The sequence below is a fragment of the Chionomys nivalis genome, unplaced genomic scaffold (genome assembly GCF_950005125.1).
Source record: "Chionomys nivalis unplaced genomic scaffold, mChiNiv1.1 scaffold_29, whole genome shotgun sequence".
Taxonomy (NCBI): domain Eukaryota; kingdom Metazoa; phylum Chordata; class Mammalia; order Rodentia; family Cricetidae; genus Chionomys; species Chionomys nivalis.
In genome coordinates, this window is record NW_026646888.1 from 712,554 (window position 1) to 739,484 (window position 26,931).

Here is a 26,931-nt window from a genome sequence, read left to right on the forward strand (position 1 = left end):
TACTAAAGAGGCAAACTTGGCATACACCTGGTCCCTCAACAAGGGTAGTTTTCTGAAGAGACAGAGACAGAGAAAATGTGTGCAAAACATCCTTCCATACTCCAACTGCAAACATTCTCATGCCCCACTAAGAAAAAGGCCTTTTCTGTGGTTCTTCAGAATAAGGGAGGAAGTCTATTCCCTTATTCCAGTGAAAATATAAGAGGGCTCAAAAGGCAAAGGTTTTTGCCACCAAGGCGTGGCAACCTGAGTTTGATCCCTGTAACTTGCATAAAGTAGAAGAAAACCAACACCATAAAAATGTCTCCTGAGTCCTTCAGGGTTCCTGCTTCATGAAATGTTCCAGACATTCTGCAGGACACAGAAGAAAGTGACTGACAAACTGCCAATAGAGGCAAAACAGCATTTCAAATTCACTGCTTCATGGAAAAGTCTGCCAGATACAATGGGCCTGTCGGCTGAAGAAAAATTTCCCAATGTTACAGAAGAACTTTGGGTTACTGTCCAGGCAGCAAGATATCTCTGTAAAGTTTTAGAAGTTGCTTATAATGCTTATAATATATATTTCTTTTCTCTAGTAGTCTCTGAATCTGCTTTGCTGTTTCTTAATCATATAATATTGAGCAATTTGGGTCCTAAAATAGTATTTTGATTAATGTGTTGGTTTGAAAGAGAATGGTCCCATAAAAGCTCCTATATTTAAATGCTTGATCCCTAGTTGGTGGAACCATTTTGAGGAAGATTAGATGTGATATCGTTGGACAGGTGTTTCACAGGAGGTGGACTTTGAGATTTCAGAAGCCTAAGACAGGTCCAGCCCCTCCCTCTACCACCTCTGCTACCATCTTGTAAATCAGGTTAAAACTCCCAGCTACTCTCCAGTGTCATGCCTGTGTGCTGCCATGCCCCATGACGTGATGGTCATGGACTCACTCTCTGACCATGAGCAAGCCCCCAATTAAATGTTTTCTTTTATAAGCTGCCTTCATCATGGTGTCTCTTTACAATACAAAAGTAACTATGATAACGTTGTTACATGGTATTGCTGTGACAGGACTGGTCAAGCTGCTTGTTAGAGGAATGTTGACTTGGGAACTTTGCATGAGGGAAGTGGTTGAATGTTTTAAGTGGGGCTTAAAAATGCTACAAGAGCTTTGAAGACAGTAGTACTGAGAGCAATGTGGATTATAGAGGCCCAGTTCAAGAAGTTTCAGGGTGAAACAGTATTAGAAACTGGAATAAAGTGAATCCAAAGAAAAACATATAGATCCTCCTGGAAACTGGAAGCAGACAAGAGCACTGGGCAAATGTTGGGAACGTGGGGATGGGGTGGGATGAAGGGGAGGGGGGAGAGAGAAGGGAGTAGGGAAGAATTAGGAAGAGCTTGGGAGAGTGGGATGGTTGCAATGGAGGAAGTATAGATATGGGAGCATATAGCCATAGTGGTGAATATCTTCCATATCACCATCTAACCTTCATCTAGCAATGGATGGAGAGAGAGAGAGAGAGAGACACACTGGAGCGATGGACTGAGCTCCCAAGGTCCTAATGAGGAGCAGAAAGACTGAGATCATGAGCAAGGAAGTCAGGACCACGAGGGGTGCACCCACCCACTGAGACAGTGGGGCCGATCTTTTGGGATCTCACCAAGGCCAGCTGGACTGTGACTGAAAAAGCATGGGATAAAACCGGACTTTCTGAACATGGCAGACAATGAGAGTTGATGTTAGTGGCCAAGGACAGTGGCACGAGATTTTGATCCTACTTAAGGTTTGGCTTTGTAGGAGCCTAGTCAGTTTGGATGTTCACCTTCCTAAACCTGGATAGTGTGGGGAGGACCTTGGAATTTCCACAGGGCAGGGAACCCTGACTGCTCTTGGGACTGGAGAGGGAGGAGAAGAGAAGTGGTGGGAGGTGGAGGGGGGCGGGCAGAGGCGGAGGGAAATGGGAGGCAGAGGGGAAGCAAAAAAACCTAACCAAGGAGTCCAACAATGACCACAATATCTCTGACAACTAGAGACCCTTCACCAACGCAACTCGAAGAAGGCAAACACACAATTTTTTTTTAAAGAAATGGTGCAAATATTTATTTTATATTTCGATTACTGAACATTTCAAGATTGTGTAATTGGGATATTTTGACTTTACATTGTTAATAAATGCCATTCAGCAAATCAACAGTTATGACTTTACTTCCAACTAAGCAAACAAGCACAGTTACAAAAAATATCTGTAACCACCTGTATCTTATCAGATCACCATGAATTAAAGCTAGAATTCAAGAACAATGCTACCCCCAGAAAGCCTACAAACTCATGGAAACTGTACAGTCATCTACTGAAAGCAAGTTTTTCATTTCTAAGACTTTGGAGTTGCTAACCTGTGCATGAAATAAACAGAAAATTCAATTAAAAGAACCTTTCTTCGAAGCCGGAGAGATGGCTCAGAGGTTAAGAGTACATAATGGCATTTCCAGAGGAACCTGGTTTGGCTCTCAGCACCCAAATGGAGGCTAGCAATCATCACTCCAGTTCCAAAAGCTCCAGTACCCTCTTCTGCACTTTGGGCACTTCACCCAGAATATACATCCAGGTAAAACAGTCACATATAAAATAAAAATAAAATCAATCTATAAAATAAACCAAGTTCTCTGGTCTGAGGATGAAGCTAAGAATTTGTCTAGTATGTATAAGATCGAGGTTCTACCCTAAAAATGAAGAAAAAATGGCCAGTCTTCTTTGTTGGACATGGTGGGTCATATCTATAATCCTAACATTTGAGAGGCTGAGGCAGGGGATGCTTAGTTTGGAGGCAGGGTAGGCACAAAAGGTTCAAGTACAGCATGATATACAACAGCCTTGAAGCTGTTGCCAGGCAGCAGTTCCTCCTGGCTCTGGGCAACAATGGAGGCCTGACGTGAGGCAACATTCATCTTCTGGATTGGACCTCCTCGAAGGACCAGTGTGGTCCATGATAGCACAAGAGGCTGTGTTGGTGTTAGAGGTTCATGCTGCTTTCCCAGACAGAGATGAAGCCTGAGATCCACATGAACCTACACAGTCTGTGCTACTGTCCAATGCCTTGGTGATGTCCTCAGGCTCTGCTGTCTTGGTGCACCAAGCCTGTGTGAGTGACATGTGTAACCACCTGAGACCATGTTTGAGGGACATGGTCCATGCAGTCCCTAGGGTTCTGATATGGCCAACACCCAGGTTGATGTCTGTGGTCCAAGTTTACCACCAAAGACCATGAGGAAGCCCATGGTCAGAGTTGATGTCTGAAGCCATGTTAATGCCCGTGAGTATGGGAGAGCCTGCTCTGCCCCTCAGTGCAGGCAATACAGGCAGTAGCATGGGTGCAGGACATCTAGTCCAGCCCCATCCCAGCCACTGCAAAGCTTTGCTCAACTGATGAATGGTTTCAGGCATGGATATAGGCTGAGAAAGACTCATTCCCTTTGGGAACTTGGCCACTAAGAATTTTACCATTTCAGTGAATATACATTCAATACACAATGACTTGTCTTTTTTGAAGTGGGGAGATCATGGTGGACAGGAAGTAGACATGGGAAGACTGGGAGGTGAGCACCATGGAGGCACATAATGTGAGATTCCCAAATAATCAATAAAAATGTAAACAGAAGAAAAAGAAGGAAATGAGAACCCTCTGAGACTCTGTCTCAAATATCCTGACAATTTCTCCCCTCTTATGAACAAACATTGTAAATTAAAAAATTTGTAAAATAAAAACAATTGAGCAGCAGGAAAACTGAGCTTCCAGGGCCCAGTTTACTGTCGTGTAAAAAAAATAAAATTCCTTAACCAGCCGAGGGTAGGATATTTAATAAAAAATACAAAGATGGCCCAAGAGATTCTTTCCAGAATTCACTTTAATAATAAACCCCTAGATTACTTTAATAAGCCTATAACAAGAACAGATTCTAGGCCATGATGTCCAAAGCATGACAGCTGACAGCTGATAAAACACTAAAGGCTTTATTTTCCTACCATAGCAATCTGCCAGAATTTAACTTATTGAAAGAGGCCAATGTCTTCTTTTGTTCTAATGATGATAGTGCATACTTTCATTTTTTCAATTTTACTCAGCTTTATTAAAGTATAACCAACAGATAAATTTACAGGGTAAATGTCTTAATGCAGATAAACATTACAAAATGTCTAAGTTTAGGTAACCAACTATCATCCTACTTACCTATCACATTTCATTGCTGACATTTTCCTGTAATTCAACTTGTCGCCTCTTCTTCTCCCACAGACCAGCTTCTTCAAAGAAGGATCCTTACATGGGGTTAAAAGACTTTAAAGTATTAATATTGACTAGACTTTCAAGGTTGCATTTTTATGAATCTACCTGATGCCTATATGTTGTGCATGTAATTATGACAGCTTAAAGTTACAGGAGCCATCTTCAAGTTGTGCATGAGTTAATATTTATCTCTCCCTGAGTATGAGAAGCTGCCCATCATGGGTGATAATAGTTTTCACCTGTTATTTCTGGAAGCTACTGTCATAGAACTTATTGTGGTTTGAGTGAGAAATGTCCCCCATAAGCTCCCATATTTGAACATTTTATCGGCAACATGTGCTGCTCTTTAAAGAGGTTGCAAAACCTTTAGGAGGCATAGAATTGTTGGAGGAAGTATGCCACTGAAGATAGGCTCTAAGAATCTATAGAATCACCCAACTTCCTCTTCTCTCTCTGCCTCCTAACTGTTGAGGCAATGTGGCCAGTCAGCCTCACACTCCTGTTGCTATGCCATTCCCAAAGCTATTGAACCAATCCCTCTGAAATGGTGAACCAAATTAAACCTTTTCTCTCCCTTAAGTTGTTTTTCTCATGATGCTTTTGGCTTGCTTGTTTGTCACGATGCTTTGTCACAGCAAACGGAATGAAACCATGACATTTTGCAAGTACACACATGAAATTAACACAAAACCAACCCTCAGAAGGAAAGATGACCAAGGATTAAGGCATATTTAAGATATTGAAATAGCATTTCATTTCCTTTTTCTCAAATGCATTAAAGATACCATTTAACAAAGGAAAACAAATATCACATGGTTACCTAAAATGCAGTGCCTCTTGCTAAGTAACATAGTCTTTGTAATGAGAACATGTGAAAACACTGTAGAGTAGGGAACCAGGACATAAAAGAGATATACCCAAGTCCTAGTACCCACTAAGAGCATCACCTTTCACGTAGCCACAAACAGCATAAAATATCTTGGGGTAACTCTAACAAAAGAAAGTGAAAGGTCTCTTTGACAAGAACTTTAAGGAATTGAAGGAAGAAATTGAAGAGGATACCAAAAATGGAAGGATCTCCCTTGGTCTTTGATTGGGAGCATCAACATAGTAAAAATGGCAATTTCACCAAAGGCAATTCTTGATTCAATGCAATCCCCATCAAAATCCCATCAAAATACTTTTTTTTTTTTTTTTTTGGTTTTTCGAGATAGGGTTTCTCTGTGGCTTTGGAGCCTGTCCTGGAACTAGCTCTGTAAACCAGGTTGGTCTCGAACTCACAAAGATCCGCCTGCCTCTGCCTCCCAAGTGCTGGGATTAAAGGTGTGCGCCACCATCGCCCGGCCCATCAAAATTCTTGACAGATATTGAGAGGACATTAATCAAATTTATATGGAAAAACAAAAAATCCTGGATAGCCAAAATAATCTTATACAATAAAAAAATGTCTGGAGGCATTACCATTCCTGACTTCAAACTCTATTACAGAGCTACAGTAATAAAAACAGCATGGTATTGGCATAAAATCATAGAATTCGACCAATTGAATCATATAGAAGATACTGATTTTAACCCACAAACATCTGAACACCTCATTTTCTATAAAGTGGCTAAAAGTATACAATGGAAGAAAGAAAGCATCTTCAACAAATGGTGCTGGCAGAACACGATGTCAAACAGTAGAAGAATGAAAATAAACCCATATCTATCACGATGCACAAAACTCAAGTCCAAATGGATCAAAGACCTCAATATCAATCTGAACACACTGAACCTGAGAAAAGAAAGTGGGAAGTACCCTACAACATATGGGCACAGGAGATTGCTTCCTATGTATAACCCCAGCAACACAGATGATAAAGGCAACATTGAATAATTGGGACCTCCTTAAACTGATAAGCTTTTGTAAACAAAGGACACTGTCACTAAGACAAAATGGCAACCCACTGACTGGGAGAAGATCTTCACCAACCCTGCAACAGACAAAGGTCTGATCTCCAATATATATAAAGAAATCAAAAAACTAGACTTTAAGATGCTAATTAACTCAATTAAAACATGGGGCACTGAACTAACAGGGAATTCTCAACAGAAGAAGTTTAATTGGCCAAAAGACACTTAAGGTCCTGCTCAACCTCATTAGCAATCAGGGACATGCAAATCAAAACAATTTTGAGATATCATCTTACACCTCTCAAAATGGCTAAAATCAAAAACACTAATGATAGCCTTTGCTGGAGAGGTTGTGGAGGAAGGGGTACCGTCATCAAATGCTGGTCAGAATGCAAACTTGTCCAACCACATTGGAAATCAGTGTGGCGGTTTCTCAGGAAATTTGGGATCAACCTAACCAAGGACCAAGCAATACCACACTGGCGAATATACCCAAGAGATTCCCTATCATATTACAAAATCATTTGTTCAACTATGTTCATAGCAGCATTATTTGTAATAGCCAGAATCTGGACACGACCTAGATGCCCTTCCATGTAAGAATGGATGAACAAAGTGTGGAAAATATACACAGTAGTGCACTACTCAGTGGTAAAAAACAATGACTTCTTGAATTTTGCATGCAAATGCATGTAAATAGAAAACACTTTTCTGAGTGAGGTTTCCCAGACCCGAAAAGATGAAAATAGGATGTACTCAGTCATAATTGGTTTCTAGCTATAAACAAAGAACATTGCATCTATAATTTGAGATCCCAAAGAAGCTATATAAGAAGGTGAACCCAAAGAAAAACATATAGTTATTCTCCTGGATATGAAAGGTAGACCAGATTGTCAAGCAAAAATTTGGGATATGGGGGGTGGGGTGGGATAGGATAAGAGGGGATTGGAGGAGAAAAGTAAGAAGGAGAGGATGGGGGGAACTAGGGGAATTGGGATGTTTGGGATAAAGTAAGGATGGATGTGGGAGCAGGGAAGCATATATCTTAATTAAGGTAGCCATCTGAGAGATTTTATTTAAAAAATGAACTTGGTAAATAGAAGCTTATGATTCTCAAAAATTGGTCATTTCAGGTTAGGATGGTCTTTAAATTCAATGGCAAACCCCTATATCAAAAAGTCACACAGGAAAACAGTGGTGTGCTCATAAAATAATGAAGACATTAAGAGAAGTGATACAAAATGACGAATATCAAAAGCCAAATTTCCTAGCCCATCTTGAGGAAGTAGGTTCCCCACCAACACATTTATTCCAGATCGTGAGAATTAACATCAACCTCTTTCAAGTACTTCGTTTAATAATAAATTTTTATACCAGTCCTTAGAATTTATACATTGGACAAAGGGTTGGTTTGGGAAGTCCTTCTGTCTATGTTTGTTTTTATTGGTTAATGAATAACATTATTTCAGCCAGTAGCTTAGCAGAATAGACCAAGGTGGTAAAAGTAAACATTGTTGGGAGAAAGGAGGTGGGGTCAGTGAGAAGCCACCTAGACACCACCAGGGAAAAACACCTACTCTGGAGCTACAAAAATTTGTTGGTAAGACATGAACTAGTGGTGATACAGATAAATGCAAATGGGTTAGTTTAGAATGAGGGAGGAATCTAGAAATATGGTTAAGCTATTGGCCATAGACTATTGTGAATAATATAGGTTTTATGTGATTATTTCAAATCAACGTGGTCAGAAAACTAACTAATGAGTGGCCTCCACAAACAAATCAGCTTGTTGAACTGAAGAGTGTTTTTTTTTTTTCTAAATCTGTTTGCTCACTTGATCTGGGCTTCATCTAAGCATGTCTATTTGTCTGTGATGATTGCTCGGTTATATATTTACTGCCAATATATTGTTTGGAGGAAGGGGTCTATTGAATCTGCTCAGTTTAATGGACTCTCTATAATTAATTTGAGTTGGTTACTTTCTATCTTATGTAGTTTCCCTGCAGGATAGTGTTTACCAACCAAGACTACATGTTGGTATTAAAGATCTATAAATGGGGAGGTTGAAGGGTCAGAGTCAGATAAGAAGTTGCAATTGTGGACGCAGACAGGAGAGAGAAAAGAGAAGGAAAGGGAGTATGAGATCACTACCCTATAGTCTTTCAAAATGGAGGAGGGGACCTGAGCTAAGAAGGAAACAGCCACAGCTCTTTCCACAGTCACTATTCCTGTCTAGGCCACAATATCTCCAAGCAGCTAGCACACGCATTGGAAGTTTCTCTTCTGAGAGGGGCAGCCAGAGTGTGCCACATATGACCATTTTCCCTGGAGTTATCCTCATCATGGACAGAAGGAGGCATGTCTCCCTAGAATCTCAACAACAATCTCACAGATGAAAATATAAAGGCTTATTAAGGACACTTGGAGAAGCATTATAACTAACAGAGTTGGGAGATAATACATCTTCTAGGATGTGATGATGTCAATCTACACAGGCACATCTGCCTCTCTTCTGATCATATGAACAGAATGCCTGCTGGTTTGGGAAACATCTCATCTGGGATTGTAATACCAGGGCATTAAAATGTCCTCTTTGCTGGTCTTCTACCCGAGAGTGGTCTCTCTCTCAGGTACATTGGGATGAATCATTTGAAGGAATAACAGAAAAATAGGTAGAGCATCCAGAATGAGGTATAACATACATGGCCACAATTACATATGCAGCAACAAGGAAACAGATGAAAAAGTCTGAGCATCAGTGGAAGTTGAGGACCTAATACCAAAGCTAAGTCATGTAACACCATGGGTAGTTTCAGAGTTTTAGAGAGTAAATTCAGTTACATTCTGGAAAAAGCTAAGACTGCAAAAGATGGCTTTCATAATCAGAAAGTAGAAAAATTGGGACTGCAAAAAGGAGGCAGTGAGGGAGTCAAGGGTGGTCACAGAGCAATGAAGAACCCCAAGTCCCTATCCCAACATGATACTGATATCATTTTTAAAAGTTATTGAGCCACAAATCTTGGCAGTCAGAGCTCAGGAGTTGAAATTACATTTCAATTCCATGTAATAAATCTCTGCCTTGAGCATCTACAATGATGCATTTCTGTCTTGAGCATCTGGAGCAATATTTCTTTTCCTTAAGCATCTATAGCAATGCACCTCGGCCTTGAGCATCTGCTGTCATACCCCTCTAAAATGATTATCTACAGAAATTAACATCTGCTTTAAAAAGCGATATACTACTGGGATAGACCTACCATTGCATGTTTCCTTTGGATGTACACTTTTATATAACTACACCCTAAATTTGATATCAAGACCTGAGCACAAACAGATTTCACAGTTCGCAGTTTCCCCATGCTGTGATAATTCAGTAGGCCTCTGTACACATCCACCAAAGACTTGAGGGGAGGAAGCAAAGGCATTCACGTTTGAATGTCACTCATCTCAATCTCCACAGCACTTCTTTTAAAGTTATACGATTCCCTTTTGTGATCCAGAATATTTGCTCACAGCTCAATATTTTTTAACCAACTGTCTTGTTCTTCAGCCATGGCACAGTCAGCAAGGTGCATTCCATACAGATGGAGACCATAAATTTGATCCCTTCAAACTTGTGCAAAAATCTCGGCATTAAAGATATCAACTCATCACTCAGTGCTGAGGAGACAGCAACACCTGGGACTCTAAGACTCGCTGTTTGGTCAAGGGGAATTGGTCAGCTCCAGGTTCAAAGAGATGACATATCTTAATCATGACAGAGAGTAATTAAGGAGAAACCCACGGTTAATTATGGCCTTTGCATGCATGTATACACATCTCCATAAAAAGTTACACTCATATATTAAACAACTGTCTTTTGAATTTCTAAATATACACATTTCTGTGGTGAAGTTTTGAGCTTAATTTTGACTGCTCTTTTGAGTTGTAGGAACAGCTGAATGTTTTCTGCCACCAGGTTCCCGCACTGGCTAGCTTTACCCAAAATAATTACATAGAAACTGTATTATTTTAAATAATACTTTGCCCATTAGGTCTAGCCTGTTAGTTGCTAATTCACACATCTTGATTAACCCATTTCAAATAATCTGTGAAGCACCATGAGCTTATGAGAATCATAAGCTGCTTCTGTCTCGGGGGGGAGGGGGCATGGCGTCTGTTGACTAGGCTTCTTTCTCCCAGCATTCTGTTGTTTACTCTGCATATCTAACCTGCTGTCCTATCAAAAGGGCCAAGGCAGTTTCTTTATTAACTAATAGACATTTAACCCTCGTCCATCACTTTGGCCTTCCTCATACAATGATATTAGAAGAAATCTTTCTGTAAGAACCCTCTCCACTATCTCATTTGGCCTCTTGAATCCTCCCTCCTCTCTACCAAAGACAGAAGGAAGCTAGTCTCAGACATGTTACACAGTCTAAAAAAGGAAGGATGGAATCAAGATTTGAATTCCTCACCAAAGTCTAAAATCTTAAACAAGGAACTCACTGCACCACCATACTTTTTTTTCAACTGAGAATGAACTCACACTCCGAGGAGCTGTAAGGCAAGTTCATACTGCATTAACTTCACATGGGCCCTTGACAGATATGCACAGCATTATGATGGACACCTCACCACTGATATATTGACATCTTATTCCTTTGTATTTAACGGGCCATTTGGCCACATACCTTACTCAATCTTTCCTTCAGTGATTTGATTTCCAGAATCCTTCATCCCCTCACTTCAATCCTAATTCACACACTCCCCAAAACCCCTTGATGGGAGTCAGGTATCAATATCGTACTGGTATTTTCGGGTCTGATGGGTTTGTGGGGTCATTTCCACAAACCCATCAGTCCAACAGAACATTATCCATGAAAAGATTACAGTGTTTTACAGTTATTGCAGGCCCATTGATTAAATGAACTCACAAGGGTGGAATGGCATGCATAAGACCTGTGAGAGTGCAAGACAGAAAGAATCAAGGCATGACAAAATAGGTGGCAGACAGAAGCCTGGCAAAAGTAAGTAGGTAGCCTAAGATTCAACCCATTGCAGAAGAGCCACTGAGAGTGGAAACTTTTCTTTAGGCAGGAGGATCCTGGTCACTCAACATGCTCCAGTGGAGATAATATACCCAGGGACTTCCAGATGGTATGAATTAAACCATTAATCAAATGAAACCTAACTTTCTTTGCTTCTGAGTATACCTTTGTGATGCTTCACGAACACTCTGTATCCTCTTAAGTCCCAACACCTCGATGTCACATCTTTCCATATGACACGCTTTTCTCTCATGCATTATCCCTCTCTGAGATCCTACGTCTTTTTGGCCACTCTCCTCTGTTTCCTAATCAGCCAGCTTGTCCTCTTCCACACACTGCATCTCCTTTCTTCCTTTCCTCTCCAAGGGGAAAAGACCATAAGTTCTGTTTTGTTTTGAGGCATATCTTTCTGTGATGTCCCATCCACCAGACACTCCATCATTGACCAAAAAACATAACATCTTCACAAATTTTATTTTTAGAGCAAAAAAAATTCCATTGGGAAAGATACCAGGATTAATAGAAGAACTGAGGTATTTCTGAAAAAAAGAGTTCCCCAAACACAGTTTTAAGTCTGACCCCCCAAATTTGTGAATTTCACTTTAACACATCTTCATCAAATCATAGACATAGATATGGAAGTCATTATCAAACTTGATGAAATACACGGAAAGTTTGGTGGGAACTTGGTAAATAATTTTACCTATCTTTTGGGTTCCATCTTTTTTATTGTGCTGCACATTCTTACCTGCCAAGGAATCCCTGCCTAATTCAATATTCACCCCTATTTGAGGACATCCTGGCATAATATGAAGGTTGCTTTCAATGTAGTAAACTAGAAGGTGGTAAAGATACATAACTGGATCTTTCTCATAGGTAATGTAGAAACAGTACTTCATGGTCTACACCTCATCTGGGACCACCCCACTCCACTCTTCCTTAGAGCCTGGCATGATGTGGAGGTTATCTTCAAGGTAGTCAACAAGGAGGTGGCAAATGTACAAGACCGAACCTTTTTTGTAGGTAATATATAACCAGGTCTTCATGATTGGCACCTCCTCTAGGACCATCCCCTTCCAGTCATCCTTAGAGCCATTTGTTCACTGAAATATTTGTTTCACTGCTCTGCCAACTATGGTGTTTGAGAGATGAGTGTCTGTCTCCTGAGGAAATGGTACATTGTTAGGCAGGAACAAAGGGTTTAAAATCCTTTCATTACTGTGAGGTTCCAATCCATAGACAAAGCTATCCCATCATACTTCAACACATAGAGAGAGGGATTTGTTGGCATTTGATCTAGAATGATGGCTTTCCACTGGGTGACTGGTTCATTGGTTCCTTCCAGCCGTGAGAAATTCTGCGGCCAACAATATTCTCCAGGGCCTCAAAAGGCCAATGCAGTTTTTTTTTTTTTTTTTTTTTGGTTTTTCGAGACAGGGTTTCTCTGTGGTTTTGGAGACTGTCCTGGAACTAGCTCTTGTAGACCAGGCTGGTCTCGAACTCACAGAGATCCGCCTGCCTCTGCCTCGGCCAATGCAGTTTTTGCTTCTGAAAATATGACCCATTCCTCTTCTGGAGAGGTGGTATGCACCTCATACTAAGAGGCGTCTTCATCATGGCTGTAGGCTTGCTGGATAGGCCACTGACCTCCTGGTCCGCTGTTTCTTGGCTATCTTCCTGTGCTTGGGCTTCATAGCTGCCCACTCTCTAGGTTGAAAGACCGTTCCCTCTGTTTAATTCAGAAACAAAGTTGTGGCCTCAACCATGAGTGCCTGCAAGGATAACAAGGGGAGGCTATGAGGTCAAGGCTCTTTTCTGGAAGAACTGTGGTGCAGGAGACAAAGATATTGATCAACAGGTTTGCATACCTAACTGTAATTTTCTCTTAAGAAATAAATAGGACTATTTGCAAATTTTTCTCTACAGCTCAGTATATCAATCTCAGAGACACATTCCTGCTGCCCAAAGGCAAATGACCTCTGCTGAGAAACCTACTTTCTGACTGACTAAGTCAATGAGAGGAGAAGGTATGCCTATCCCCGAAACGAGTAAGAAACATCCGAACAGATAACAAAGAATTCGAAGGACATCCACACGTCTCCTTCGACATCAAGCTAATAGGTAGGGGGCTCAATCCAAGACAGCCAGCCAAAGTTCATGGCACTCCAGTCCACTGGCTCTCTGATTTGTGACTCCTGATCCAGACCCAGGTATATTACATAAAGACAATCTGTGTCTTCATTGTGGAAGTGAGTACTGTGAGACCCATTTCAACCTGAAAGACTATTATTCTAGGCAACAGCAGCAATTGAGAAATAATTAGTATCTTTTAAAACACCTATGGACAAAGAGGAGCTTTGCCATTTTAGTGGATTGATGAATATGATATTGTTAGCAAAGATAAAGTGGGAAGAATAGCTGGCATTCACCAACCCACAACTATCAAATATAGGAGCTGGTAACAACGTAAATGGTGGACCCGAAGGACATTTGAAGAAAAACTTTTTTGTATTACAGAGGTCTTAGTTGCTTTGGAAACTTATTTACCAAAAGAAAATGTCCTGCCTCTCCAGATACAATCTTCCGGAAATGTTCAGGTGCAAAAAGCCTGTTGAACGGCTGTGGAGACAAGGAGCTGAACTGTCCTCCTCAGGCACTGTGAGGATAATAAACACACCTTCATTGAAGACTAGTGCTTTGAGTGGAACAGAGTTGCTACCCAACGAACCAAGGCTTTGTGACATCACCAAGGCTCTACTTATGTCAGAAATCCCCACACAAGCCTGTTACTTCCCTATTTACCCACAGAAACATCCAGCATTCAGCTCCTCAAAAGCTGTATACAGCTACCAGGAGACCCAAAATAAGCCCCCACTCATCTTCCCCATCACTCGATTCACACTCTTGCCCAAGCAACTCAATCCCTGTATCTTATTTTTCTGAAAAAGTCTTTGGTGTCTGAGTCAACAACTCACATGAAATTATTTTTTTCTTAACTCGCATCTCTCCATTGGTTATCTTTGATCGATTTTTTTCTTCCTTCATAAATAATAAATTTAAAATTTCCACTTCCTTTCCTCCTCCCCCTCACTACTCAGGCAACCACCAATCCTCTCCACTTCAAATCCAGTCCTAATAGAGGGCAGGGTACCTTGACCTGTGGGAAGCCCATGCCCCAATACATCCAGATTGAGGAGGGTATGCATCTAAATATAATAGGACCACATAAATTTCTTCTTATCTTGAGAAGAATACTTGCTACAGAAACACTATCACAGTAGTAATGAGAGTGTAGGCTGTCTCAGCATGGAGAAGTAACTGGAGCAAACCCCTAGTAGTTCAGCTCAGTGGCCCAAGAAAGATGGTCAAGGAAAGTCAATGAACTCAGGGATGGAAGTTAAAACTCAGGCTAAATAACATTCCAAATCATTTAGGCGGAACATGAGACACTTGTCCAACAGTCACAACATGCCTAAAATGCCTGGAACTAGAATCTTAGGGCAGGAGAAGTTGTGGAGCTGAGAGTGCATGGCAAAAACTGACAGAATCTGGCAAAAGACATGTAAGCGTAACTAGCAAACATCCATGGAAACCATGAATGGGAGAAAACTCTGAGAAGTCTGCACAAAAACATAACATCTTGACAATTCTGAGATTTAAAGACAGGAGAGATCTTAAATATGTCACTATCACATGGTGATGATTTACCCACTCCATAGCAGTGTGACCTCCTGATATTTTTAAGATAAACTGTCTATTCTCTCTATATATTTACAGGGAAATTCACATTGCTTGCACAGATTAACTAGCAGCATGAGTTACCACTCATCAAAGACAAAGGAAAGCAATCATGGACATGTTGTTGAATGCTGATGATGTTGTTGGGAGTGTTTGTGGGTTTTTTCTTAAAGGGTAATCATTGGTCACACAAATGCATGAAGCATATCCTGTCTCTGCCATGTATCATGAAAGACTGAAAATAATAAACAAAAATAGGTTTTTGTCACATACTGGTAAATTATGCTGCTATGTCCAAATAGGTGTGTTGCAAGAGCTCCTTCTGCTCCTTCAGACTATAGCAACTGAGATAAAGGCCATTGGGGTGTGGTCTCTCTCTCTTTCAATAAGGAGCAACTGCCTTCAGCTTGCTCTCATTCATCCACCTTTTCATCCAGCTACTAGGCTCCCTTCCTGATCCTGCAAAGGGATGTTGTCTGGCATGGCAATCTGTAAGTTTTGCCCCTTAAAAAAATAACCATTTAATGAATCATAATTCTAAACTGGTGTGGGAGATTGCTTGTGACTTACACCTTCTTATGTGATGAAAACAACCAGGGTATGGAGGGGGTTTTCACAGTTCATGTTGCAGAAGACATGGCAGCAGGATTTGGAGGCTTCTCGTTCTCTGTAAGGAAATCAGTAAACATTGGGGACCAATGAAAAATGCCCTGATACATCAAGGCTAATCCTTTCAGACACCAATTCCTCCAGCAAGGTTCTGGTTCTCCACAACCTCAAAAACCTCCTGAGGGCCAAGTATTCAGAACCAATATCCTGTGTGCATCATATCACATACAATCGTAGTGAGTACACCAATCTGTTTTTTAATGTACATCATTTTGTCCCTGCAGAAACATTTATATTTCCAATAAAGATAACTTGCGGCTTCTTTGGGGTCCTCAAATTCCTCTAAGGTGGTGACTGGGCATTCTTACATACTTTTCTGTATTGTTATGAGACCTTGATGGGACAGCGATTGTTTCAGAAATCAAAGACAGTTAGGTTCATACCTGTGGTTAGCAGTGTGCTGCACAGTTGGGTTGCGTATACCTATTCTATGAAAGGATGGATTTGCTAATAATGGTTGGCAGCACACGTGGAGGCAGGCAGTGTTACCTTTTCAAATGACCCATTTTGAAGCCTTACATCAGGCTCCTCTATTCTCCTCATCTTGGTTTCTTTACCAGATTAGGACAAAAATTAAAACTCAATGTCCTGGACGTGAACACTGAATGAGTTATCTATGTGAGATCACAGTGACAGAGCTCATGGGAATCTGACTCATTGCAGGATATAAGATTTAGCCTGTAACGGCTAGAGCTAATGGACCAAGCAGTGTTTAAAAGAATACCGTGTGTGTGTCGTTATTTTGGGGCATGGGCTAGCCAGGCAGCCATGAGCCCGGCTGTGGGAAGAGGCCCGCAGCTCACCACTACAATACACCAGTCTTCCCCCTGTCACTCTGCATCAATGGGTATTTACAGTTTGAATGAAGAGTTCTCCTGGGCATCCCCCCTCAGCTCCTCTGACTCAGTCTTCAACCACACCAGTTTCACTCAGCCTCAAGAGATCACCCATGAACAAGAAGGAGACAATTACCAAGAGGGAAAAAGTATACCACAAAGTACACTTCCCAGTGGATCAAAGTTGATGTTGTTCAAATACATCTCAGGCTAGAGTATTGCTCAGCACTGGACACTGGTGGCACATGCTTGCAATCCTAGCACTTGAGAGACTGAGGGGAAAGGCTCCTGAGTCCCATGCCAGCCTGGGCTGCATATTAAGTTCAAATATAGACCTCAGAAAAACTTTAAGATAAACAAATAATAAACATATAAATTAATTCTCCGGAGGGGAAGCCCAAAGAGCATTAAGTACCTGAAGAGACCTCTTATGAAACGGCAATTAGAAACAAAATAGAATTGAAAAGAAACTTCTGCTGGAAAACACCATACTGGATCCCAATGCCTGAGTCCCGTAGGAAACTCAGACAACCCCCTCATTTCCTCTGGCTTATCACTCCCAATAATAAATAGGCAAACTTGGCATATACCTGGTCCCTCAACAAGGGCAGTTTTCTGAAGAGACAGAGACAGAGAAAATGTGTGCAAAACATCGTTCCATACTCCAACTGCAAACATTCTCATGCCCCACTAAAAGAAAAAGGCCTTTTCTATGGTTCTTCAGAATAAGGGAGGAAGTCTATTCTCTTATTCCAGTGTGAGAAATAAGATAAATGAAAATATAAGAGGGCTCAAAAGGCAAAGGTTTTTGCCACCAAGGCGTGACAACCTGAGTTTGATCCCTGTAACTTGCATAAAGTAGAAGAAAACCAACACCATAAAAATGTCTCCTGAGTCCTTCAGGGTTCCTGCTTCATGAAATGTTCCAGACATTCTGCAGGACACAAAAGAGAGTGACTGACAAACTGCCAATAGAGGTCAAACAGCCTTAAAAATTCACTGCTTCATGGAAAAGTCTGCCAGATACTATGGGCCTATAGGCTGAAGAAGGATTTCCCGATGTTACAGAAGAACTTTGGGTTACTCCAGGCAGCAAGATATCTCTGTAAAGTTTTAGAAGTTGCTTATAATGCTTATAATATATATTTCTTTTCTCTAGTAGTCTCTGAATCTGCTCTGCTGTTTCTTAATCATATAATATTGAGCAATTTGGGTCCTAAAATTGTATTTTGATTAATGTGTTGGTTTGAAAGAGAATGGTCCCATAAAAGCTCCTATATTTAATGCTTGATCCCTAGTTGGTGGAACCATTTTGAGAAAGATTAGATGTGACCTCGTTGGACAGGTGTTTCACAGGAGATGGACTTTGAGATTTCAGAAGCCTAAGACAGGTCCAGCCCCTCCCTCCACCACCTCTGCTACCAACTTGTAAATCAGGTTAAAACTCCCAGCTACTCTCCAGTGTCATGCCTGTGTGCTGCCATGGCCCATTACGTGATGGTTATGGACTCACTCTCTGACCATGAGCAAGCCCCCAATTAAATGTTTTCTTTTATAAGCTGCCTTCATCATGGTGTCTCTTTACAATACAAAAGTAACTATGATAACGTTGTTACATGGTATTGCTGTGTCAGACTGGTCAAGCTGCTTGTTAGAGGAATGTTGACTTAGGAACTTTGCATGAGGGAAGTGGTTGAATGTTTTAAGTGGGGCTAAATAGTTATAAGAGCTTTGAAGACAATAGTACTGAGAGCAATGTGGACTATAGAGGCACAGTTCAAGAAGTTTCAGGGTGAAACAGTATTATAAACTGGAATAAAGTGAACCCAAAGAAAAACATATAGATCCTCCTGGAAACTGGAACCAGAAAAGAGCACTGGGTAAAAGTTGGGAAGGTGGTGATGGGGTGGGAGGAAGGGGAGGCAGGAGAGAGAAGGGAGAAGGGAAGAATTAGGAAGAGCTTGGGAGAGTGGGATGGTTGCAATGGAGGAAGTGTAGATATGGGTGCAGGTAAGACGATATCTTAATTAAGTGAGCCATTTTAGGGTTGGCAAGAAACTTGGCTCTAGAAGGATTCTCAGGTGTCCACGGGGATATCTCCAGCTAGGTCCTTGGGCAGTAGATGAGAGGGTGCCTGAACTGGCCTTGTCCCATACTCACACTGATGATTATCTTGAATATCACCATAGAACCATCGTCCAGCGATGCATGGAGATAGAGACAGAGACCCACATCAGAGCATTAGACTGAGCTCCTAAGATTCAGTTGAAGTGCAGAAGGAGGGAGAAGATGAGTAAGGACATCAGGACCAGGCGGGTTGGTCCACCCCCTGAGAGAGAGTGTCTGAGCTAAATCCAGCTGGAGGCATGGGGGCTGACTGAGAAGCCAATGATAATGGCACTGAGATTTGTCTCTACTGCATATACTGGCTTTTGGGGATCCTAGTCTCTTTGAATGCACACCTTCCTAGGCCTGGATGGAGGGGAGGAGGGCCTAACCAAAGGACAGGGTACCCTGCCCTCTTAGGATTGGGGGAGAGGGGGCAGAGTGAGTGGGGGAATAGGAGGGAAATGGGAGGAGCAGAGGAAGTGCAAATTTTGAATGGTATTATTTATAAAAAAAAATTAAAAAGAAACTGGAATAAAGACAATTCTTGTAATGTTTTAGACAACAATGTGGCTGCTTTTGGCCCTTGTCCTAATAACTTGCTTGAGGCTAAATTGAAGAGTTTTTAAACAATATTATTGGCAGGTATTTCATTCAAGACAGTATTGACTCATGGTTCTTAGTAATCATTCTTAATGCAGCTCTATAAAAAAAAGTGCTAAGCAAGTGTTCTACGACTGAGCTAAAACCCCAACTACTGGCTCCAAAGCTACAAAGAAACACTGTCCCCCAAAATAAAGAAGGAAGGGAGGAAGAAAGAAAGAAAGAAAGAAAGAAAGAAAGAAAGAAAGAAAGAAAAGTGCAAACAGGGCAAAGAGAAATACAAATGCACAATTCTGAGGAGAAAAAGGAAGACCGGGAAATAAAATGCCTATACCTAGGTTTGTGCTGAAAGAGGTACAGAGAATTGGAATGAAGGTAAAGATCCCACCTAGCATGCAAAATTCGAGAAGTCATTGTTTTTTACTGCTGAGTAGTACTCTAATATGTATATATTCCACACTTTCTTCATCCATTCCTCCATTGAAGGGCATCTAGGTTGTTTCCAGGTTTTGGCTATTACAAACAATGCTGCTATGAACATAGTTGAACAGATACTTTTGTCATTTGATGTGGCATCTCTTGGGTATATTCCCAATAGTGGTATTACTGGATCTTGGGTTAGGTTGATCCCAAATTTCCTGAGAAATCGCCACACTGATTTCCAAAGTGGTTGCACAAGTTTGCATTCCCACCAGCAATGAATGAGTGTGCCTCTTTCTCCACAACCTCTCCAGCAAAGGCTATCATTGGTGTTCTTGATTTTAGCCATTCTGACAGGTGTAAGATGGTATCTCAAAGTTGTTTTAATTTGCATTTCCCTTATCGCTAAGGAGGTTGAGCATTACCTTAGGTGTCTTTTGGCCATTTGAATTTCTTCTGTTGAGAATTCTCTGTTCAGATCAGTGCCCCATTTTTTTATTGGGTTCATTAGCATTTTAAAGTTTAGTTTCTTGAGTTCTTTATATATTTTGGTGATCAGACCTTTGTCTGTTGCAGGGTTGGTGAAGATCTTCTCCCAGTCAGTGGGTTGCCTTTTTGTCTTAGTGACAGTGTCCTTTGCTTTACAGAAGCTACTCAGTTTCAGGAGGTCCCATTTATTCAATGTTGCCCTTAATGTCTGTGCTGCTGGGGATAAACGTAGGAAGTGATCTCCTGTACCCATATGTTGTAGAGTACTTCCAACTTTTTCTTCTATCAGGTTCAGTGTGTTCAGACTAATAATGAGGTCTTTAATCCATTTGGACTTGAGTTTTGTGCATGGTGATAGATATGGATCTATTTTCATTCTTCTACACATTGACAACCAGTTCTGCCAGCACCATTTGTTGAAGATGCTCTCTTTTTTTCATTGAATACTTTTAGCTCCTTTATCAAAAATTAGGTGTTCATAAGTTTGTGGGTTAAAATCAGGGTCTTCTACTCGGTTCCATTGGTCGACTTCTCTGTTTTTATGCCAATACCAAACTGTTTTCAATACTGAGGCTCTGTAATAGAGTTTGAAGTCAGGGATGGTAATGCCTTCAGACGATCCTTTATTATATAAGATTGTTTTGGCTATCCTGGGTTTTTTGTTTCTCCATATAAAGTTGATTATTGTCCTCTCAAGATCTGTGAAAAAAAAAAAGATCCCACCTAGCTAACCATGAAACCTGTAAAAAGAAAATCCCTAGAGAATCTACTCCAAAAACAAAGTAAAACTTATTCAACAAAGGAAAACACCAAGAGTTCAAAGTTTATACAAATGGAATCCAATGAGAGAGCCATATTCCATCCAAAATGTACAACAATACTTGCCTGACTTTAGAATCCAAAATACTGGATTTAAGAGGTTGTGAAATCTTCCTCATTAGTTCAGAAAAAAATGTTACAGCCCTGATGGCATGTGGCATGCAGGCCCATAGAGGCCATCATATAAAGCTGAGAACATGATGATTTGTACTAAAGATCCAAAATGTTGGAGACTCCAGAGTCACAGTGATGCACTAACCCTCTGAAACTGTAAAATGCTTTCTTTTATAAGTTAGCTTGGTATCGTGCTCTCTCTCTCTCTCTCTCTTTCTCTCTCTCTCTCTCTGTCTCTCTCTCTGTCTCTCTCTCTCTGTCTCTCTCTCTTTCTCTCCCCCACCCCATGTGTGGAAATAAATGTAAAAAACTTCTAGTTCTTTAATTTATTACCAACATAGTAAAGATTACAGTTTAACTTTTTGTAAAACAATGTACTCAAGGTGGGGCTGAGAAGATAGCATTGCACTGAGTACTTGCTGCTCTTCTAGGAGACCTGGGTTTGGATCACAGCAGCCCCATGAGTAAGTTCATGGACATGTAACTCCAGTTCCAGGATATCTGAACTCTTCTCACCATGCCAAAAGACACCAGCACACACCTGGTACATACTCAAGACACACATACAAATAAAATAAATCTTTTTTTAAAATAATCTTTTTAAAAAATAAGAAAGGCTATCCTCCTGCAACTTGGGTTGGACTTTAAAACACAGCTTGCTCCAATACTGAGGGGACTTAAGAGGTGAGTGAACAGTCACATGGCAGGACGCCCCACTCTCTAGGACCTCCCCAGTGGGACAAAACTCCAGGCCCCTCCCCAACTCCCTCAGCTTTTCTCGCCAGCCAGCAGGGAGTTTCCTGTGGCTAGGATCCCCTCAAACCCAATCCCACCCTTGGGACACCCCCCAAGGTACTAGCCACAACCTGCCTAAGAGCTGAAAGCTTGCTATAATACTGAGGGGACCAAGAGCTTGCTACAACACTGAGGGGATTAAGAGAGCACGAAGAGAGCAAACCAGGAAAGAAGACCGAGAGAGCAGGCGTATAGAGACCTCAGAAGCTTCTGAAACAGACAGTGACAGTAAAGCATATCAAGAAAAACTCCCAAACACTCAGACAGCCACTTCAAGGACTGGACCAAGATACAAAAACACTGCAGGCCTCATTTGAAGGACTAGATGGGTAGGCGCCAAAGTAGGAATCCCTCCAACAACCTAAAAAGGAACATGGTAACACCAGATCCCAGTGGTCACACAACAGGAAGACTTGATAATCCTAACCCAAAAGAAGTAGAAGAAAACAACTTTAAACTCTTCAACTGGACTTTGGGAGCTCAGTCCAGTGCTCCAATGTGTATCTCTGCCTCTGTTGCCATTAGTTGTTGGATGAAGATTCTATGGTGATATTTACGATAATCATGAGTCTGGTTAGAGTGCAAATCAAGATCTGGCCGCCTCACCTCTATTTCTTAGGGTCTTAGGCTTAGGCATGCCACCACGCCTTAACTCACTTAACCAACTGACATCCCTTTCAAGTGATGCTGTGTGGTATAAACTTACAGAAAACAGAAATAACAAGTTGTGGCTATAGCACAGGTATACTGAAGTAAAAACTATTGGATCAAATCAGAGAAGTAGCCCTACAAATGGAAAATAAGTAAAGCTAAAAAACCACTTTTTAAAACAAACACAAAACCTGATGACCTCCCCTTGCAAACTGATTAGCTGTAAACAAAACGCTTATGTCAGCACACAGCTTGGATCTACACTGCATCATGTAGGAAAAAAGGTCTATTAAACACCTCTTGGCTTCTTCCTTCTGTCCCCTTTCCTCTTTGGGCACATAACACCATCCAGCTCAGTCTGTCTGGAGCTGGGAGCAAATCCTCAGGGCAAGCAGGCAGGGGAGACCTCTTTGCTTCACTGGCCCGCCTGCACCAACCAAGGTAGGCGCTTTGTTTAAGAACTACCCAACCTGCAAGGAGATCTGATCTCAGCACCAGGAGAGAAAGCAGTGCGGTGAGTTTGTGACCAGCGGTGGCGGAAGCAGCCCTGGACAGGGAACTCTGAAGTTCCTCATCCCCCTCCCTATAATCCCCGGGCTCCCTACAGGGGCTCTACCCCCCCATACTGCCTCTCTCTTCTTGTCCCACCCAGCTTGCATCCAGAACCATTCTTCCTTCTGTCCCCTTTCCTCTTTGGGCACATAACACCATCCAGCTCAGTCTGTCTGGCGCTGGGGGCAAATCCTCAGGGCAAGTAGGCAGGTGAGACCTCCTTTGTCTCACTGGCCCGCCTGCACCAACCAAGGTAGGCGCTTTGTTACGAACTACCCAACCTGCATGGAGATCTGATCTTGGCACCAGGAGAGACAGCAGTGCGGTGAGTTTGTGACTGGACAGGGAACGCTGAAGTTCCTCATCCCCCTCCCTATACTCCCCGGGCTGCCTGCAGGGGCTCTACCCCCCCCATACTGCCTCTCTCTTCTTGTCCCACCCAGCTAGCATCCAGAACCCTTCTTCCTTCTGTCCCCTTTCCTCTTTGGGCACATAACACCATCCAGCTCAGTCTGTCTGGCGCTGGGGGCAAATCCTCAGGGCAAGCAGGCAGGCGAGACCTCCTTTGCTTCACTGGCCCGCCTGCACCAACCAATGTAGGCGCTTTGTTTACGAACTACCCAACATGCAAGGAGATCTGATCTCGGCACCAGGAGAGACAGCAGTGCGGTGAGTTTGTGACCAGCGGAGGCGGAAGCAGCCCTGGACAGGGAACTCTGAAGTTCCTCATCCCCCTCCCTATACTCCCCGGGCTCCCTACAGGGGCACTACCCCCCCATACTGCCTCTCTCTTCTTGTCCCACCCAGCTTGCATCCAGAACCCTTCTTCCTTTTGTCCCCTTTCCTCTTTGGGCACATAACACCATCCAGCTCAGTCTGTCTGACACTGGGGGCAAATCCTCAGGGCAAATAGGCAGGCGAGACCTCCTTTGTCTCACTGGCCCGCCTACACCAACCAAGGTAGGCACTTTGTTTACGAACTACCCAACCTGCATGGAGATCTGATCTCGGCACCAGGAGAGACAGCAGTGCGGTGAGTTTGTGACCAGCAGCAGCGGAAGCAGCCCTGGAAAGGGAAATCTGAAGTTCCTCATCCCCCTCCCTATACTCCCTGGGCTCCCTGCAGGGGCTCTATACCCCACATACTGCCTCTCTCTTCTTGTCCCACCCAGCTTGCATCCATAACCCTTCTTCCTTCTGCCCCCTTTCCTCTTTGGGCACATAACACCATCCAGCTCAGTCTGTCTGGCGCTGGGGGCAAATCCTCAGGGCAAGTAGGCAGGCGAGACTTCCTTTGTTTCACTGGCCTGCCTGCAACAAGCAAGGAGAGACATCACTAGAACACCAGGAGAGCTAGCACTGCAGAGAGCCATCACTGGGAAGGTACATCAGTAGGCAAGGAGACCTGATCCGGTAAAAGAAGATCCAGAGGGGAGCATTCGGAGAAAGAGATGGGCAGGCGCCAATGCAAGAATTCACCTAACAATCTGAAAAACTATATGAAACCACCAGAACCCAGCGACCTCCCAACAGGTGGACATGAACACCTTAATCATGAAGAGGTAGATAAAATTGACTTTATGAAAGTGATTGACGCCCTTAAACAACATGTAAAAAATGCCCTTATAGAAATGGATGAGAAGTATAACAGAAGGTTTGAAGAATTGAGTAAATCAGTGAATGATACCCTAGGAAACCAAGGGAAAACAATCAAACAGATAATGGAAACAGTTCAAGACTTAAAAACTGAAATGGAGGCAAAGAAGAAAACACAAACAGAAGGCCAGCTGGACAGGGAAAATCTAGGTAAACGAATAGAGACTACAGAAGCAAGCATAACCAACAGAATACAAGAGATAGAAGAAAGAATCTCAGATTCTGAAGATACCATAGAGAAAATAAACAAATTGATCAAAGAAAACAGCAAGGCCAACAAATTCTCATCACAAAACGTTCAGGAAATATGGGACACAATAAAAAGGACAAACCTAAGAATAATAGGAATAGAAGAAGGAGAAGAAGCGCAGCTCAATGGTCCAGAAAATATATTTAATAAAATTATAGAAGAAAACTTTCCCAACATAAAGAAAGATATACCTATGAAGGTTCAAGAAGCATACAGAACACCAAATAGGCTGGATCAAAAAAAAACATCCTCTCGCCATATAATAATCAAAACACAAAGCATACAGAATAAAGAAAGAATACTAAGAGCAGCAAAGGAAAAAGGCCAAGTTACTTATAAAGGTAAACCTATCAGACTTACACCTGACTTCTCTATGGAAACCATGAAAGCCAGAAGGTCCTGTATAGATGTACTGCAGAAACTAAGAGACCATGGATGAAAGCCCAGACTACTATACCCAGCCAAGCTTTCGTTCACTATAAATGGAGAAAACAAAATTTTCCAGGATAAAAACAAATTTAAACAATACGTAGCCACAAATCCAGCCTTACAGAAAGTAATAGAAGGAAAATCACTAACCAAGGAGTCCAACAATGACCACAATATCTCAGACAACTAGAGACCCTTCACCAGCGCAACACAAAGAAGGGGAACACACAAAATTTACAACTTAAAAAATGACCGGAGTTAACAACCACTGGTCATTAATATCACTTAATGTCAATGGACTCAACTCTCCTATAAAAAGGCACAGACTAAGAGATTAAATACGAAAACAGGATCCAACATTCTGCTGTTTACAAGAAACACACCTCAACCACAAAGACAGGCACTTACTCAGAGTAAAGGGTTGGGATAAGGCTTATCAAGTAAATGGACCTAAGAAACAAGCAGGGGTGGCCATACTAATTTCTATCAAAGGTGACTTCAAACTTAAATCAATCAGAAGAGATGGAGAGGGACATTTTCTACGCATAACAGGAACAATTCATCAGGATGAAGTCTCAATCCTGAATATCTATGCCCCTAATATAAAAGCACCCACGTACGTAAAAGAAACATTGTTAAAACTCAAGGCAGCCATCAAACCGCACACATTAATAGTAGGAGACTTTAATACTCCTCTCTCACCAATGGACAGGTCAAGTAGACAGAAACCTAACAGAGAAATAAGAGAATTAATGGAGGTAATGAATCAAATGGACTTAACAGACATCTATAGAATATTCCACCCAAATAGGAAAGAATATACCTTCTTCTCTGCAGCTCATGGAACCTTCTCAAAAATCGACCACATACTCGGTAACAAAGCAAACATCCACAGTTACAAAAAAATATTAATAACCACCTGTATCTTATCAGATCACCATGGATTAAAGCTAGAATTCAGCAACAATGCTACCCCCAGAAAGCCTACAAACTCATGGAAACTGAATAGTCAACTACTGAACCATACCTGGATTAAGGAAGAAATAAAGAAAGAAATTAAACTCTTCCTTGAAGACAATGAAAATAAAGAAACAACATACTCAAACCTATGGGACACTATGAAAGCAGTTCTGAGAGGAAAGTTCATAGCACTAACTGCCCACTTAAAGAAAACAGAGAAAGCACACATTGGAGACTTAACAGCCCACCTGAAAGCTCTAGAAAAAAAAGAAGCAGACTCACCTAGAAGGGGTAGAAAACTGGAAATAATCAAACTGAGGGCTGAAATAAACAAAATAGAAACACAGAAAACAATTGAAAGAATCAATGAATCAAAAAGCTGGTTCCTGGAGAAAATCAACAAGATTGATAAACCCCTATCCAAACTAATCAAACGGCAGAGAGAGAATTTGCAAATTAATAAGATCAGAAATGAAAAGGGAGACATAACCACAGACACAGAGGAAATTCAGAGAATCACTAGATCTTACTACAAAAGCCTGTATGCCACAAAACTGGAAAATGTAAAAGAAATGGACGCTTTTTTAGATAAATACCATTTACCAAAGTTAAACCAGGACCAGGTGAACAACCTAAATAGACCTGTTAGTCGTGA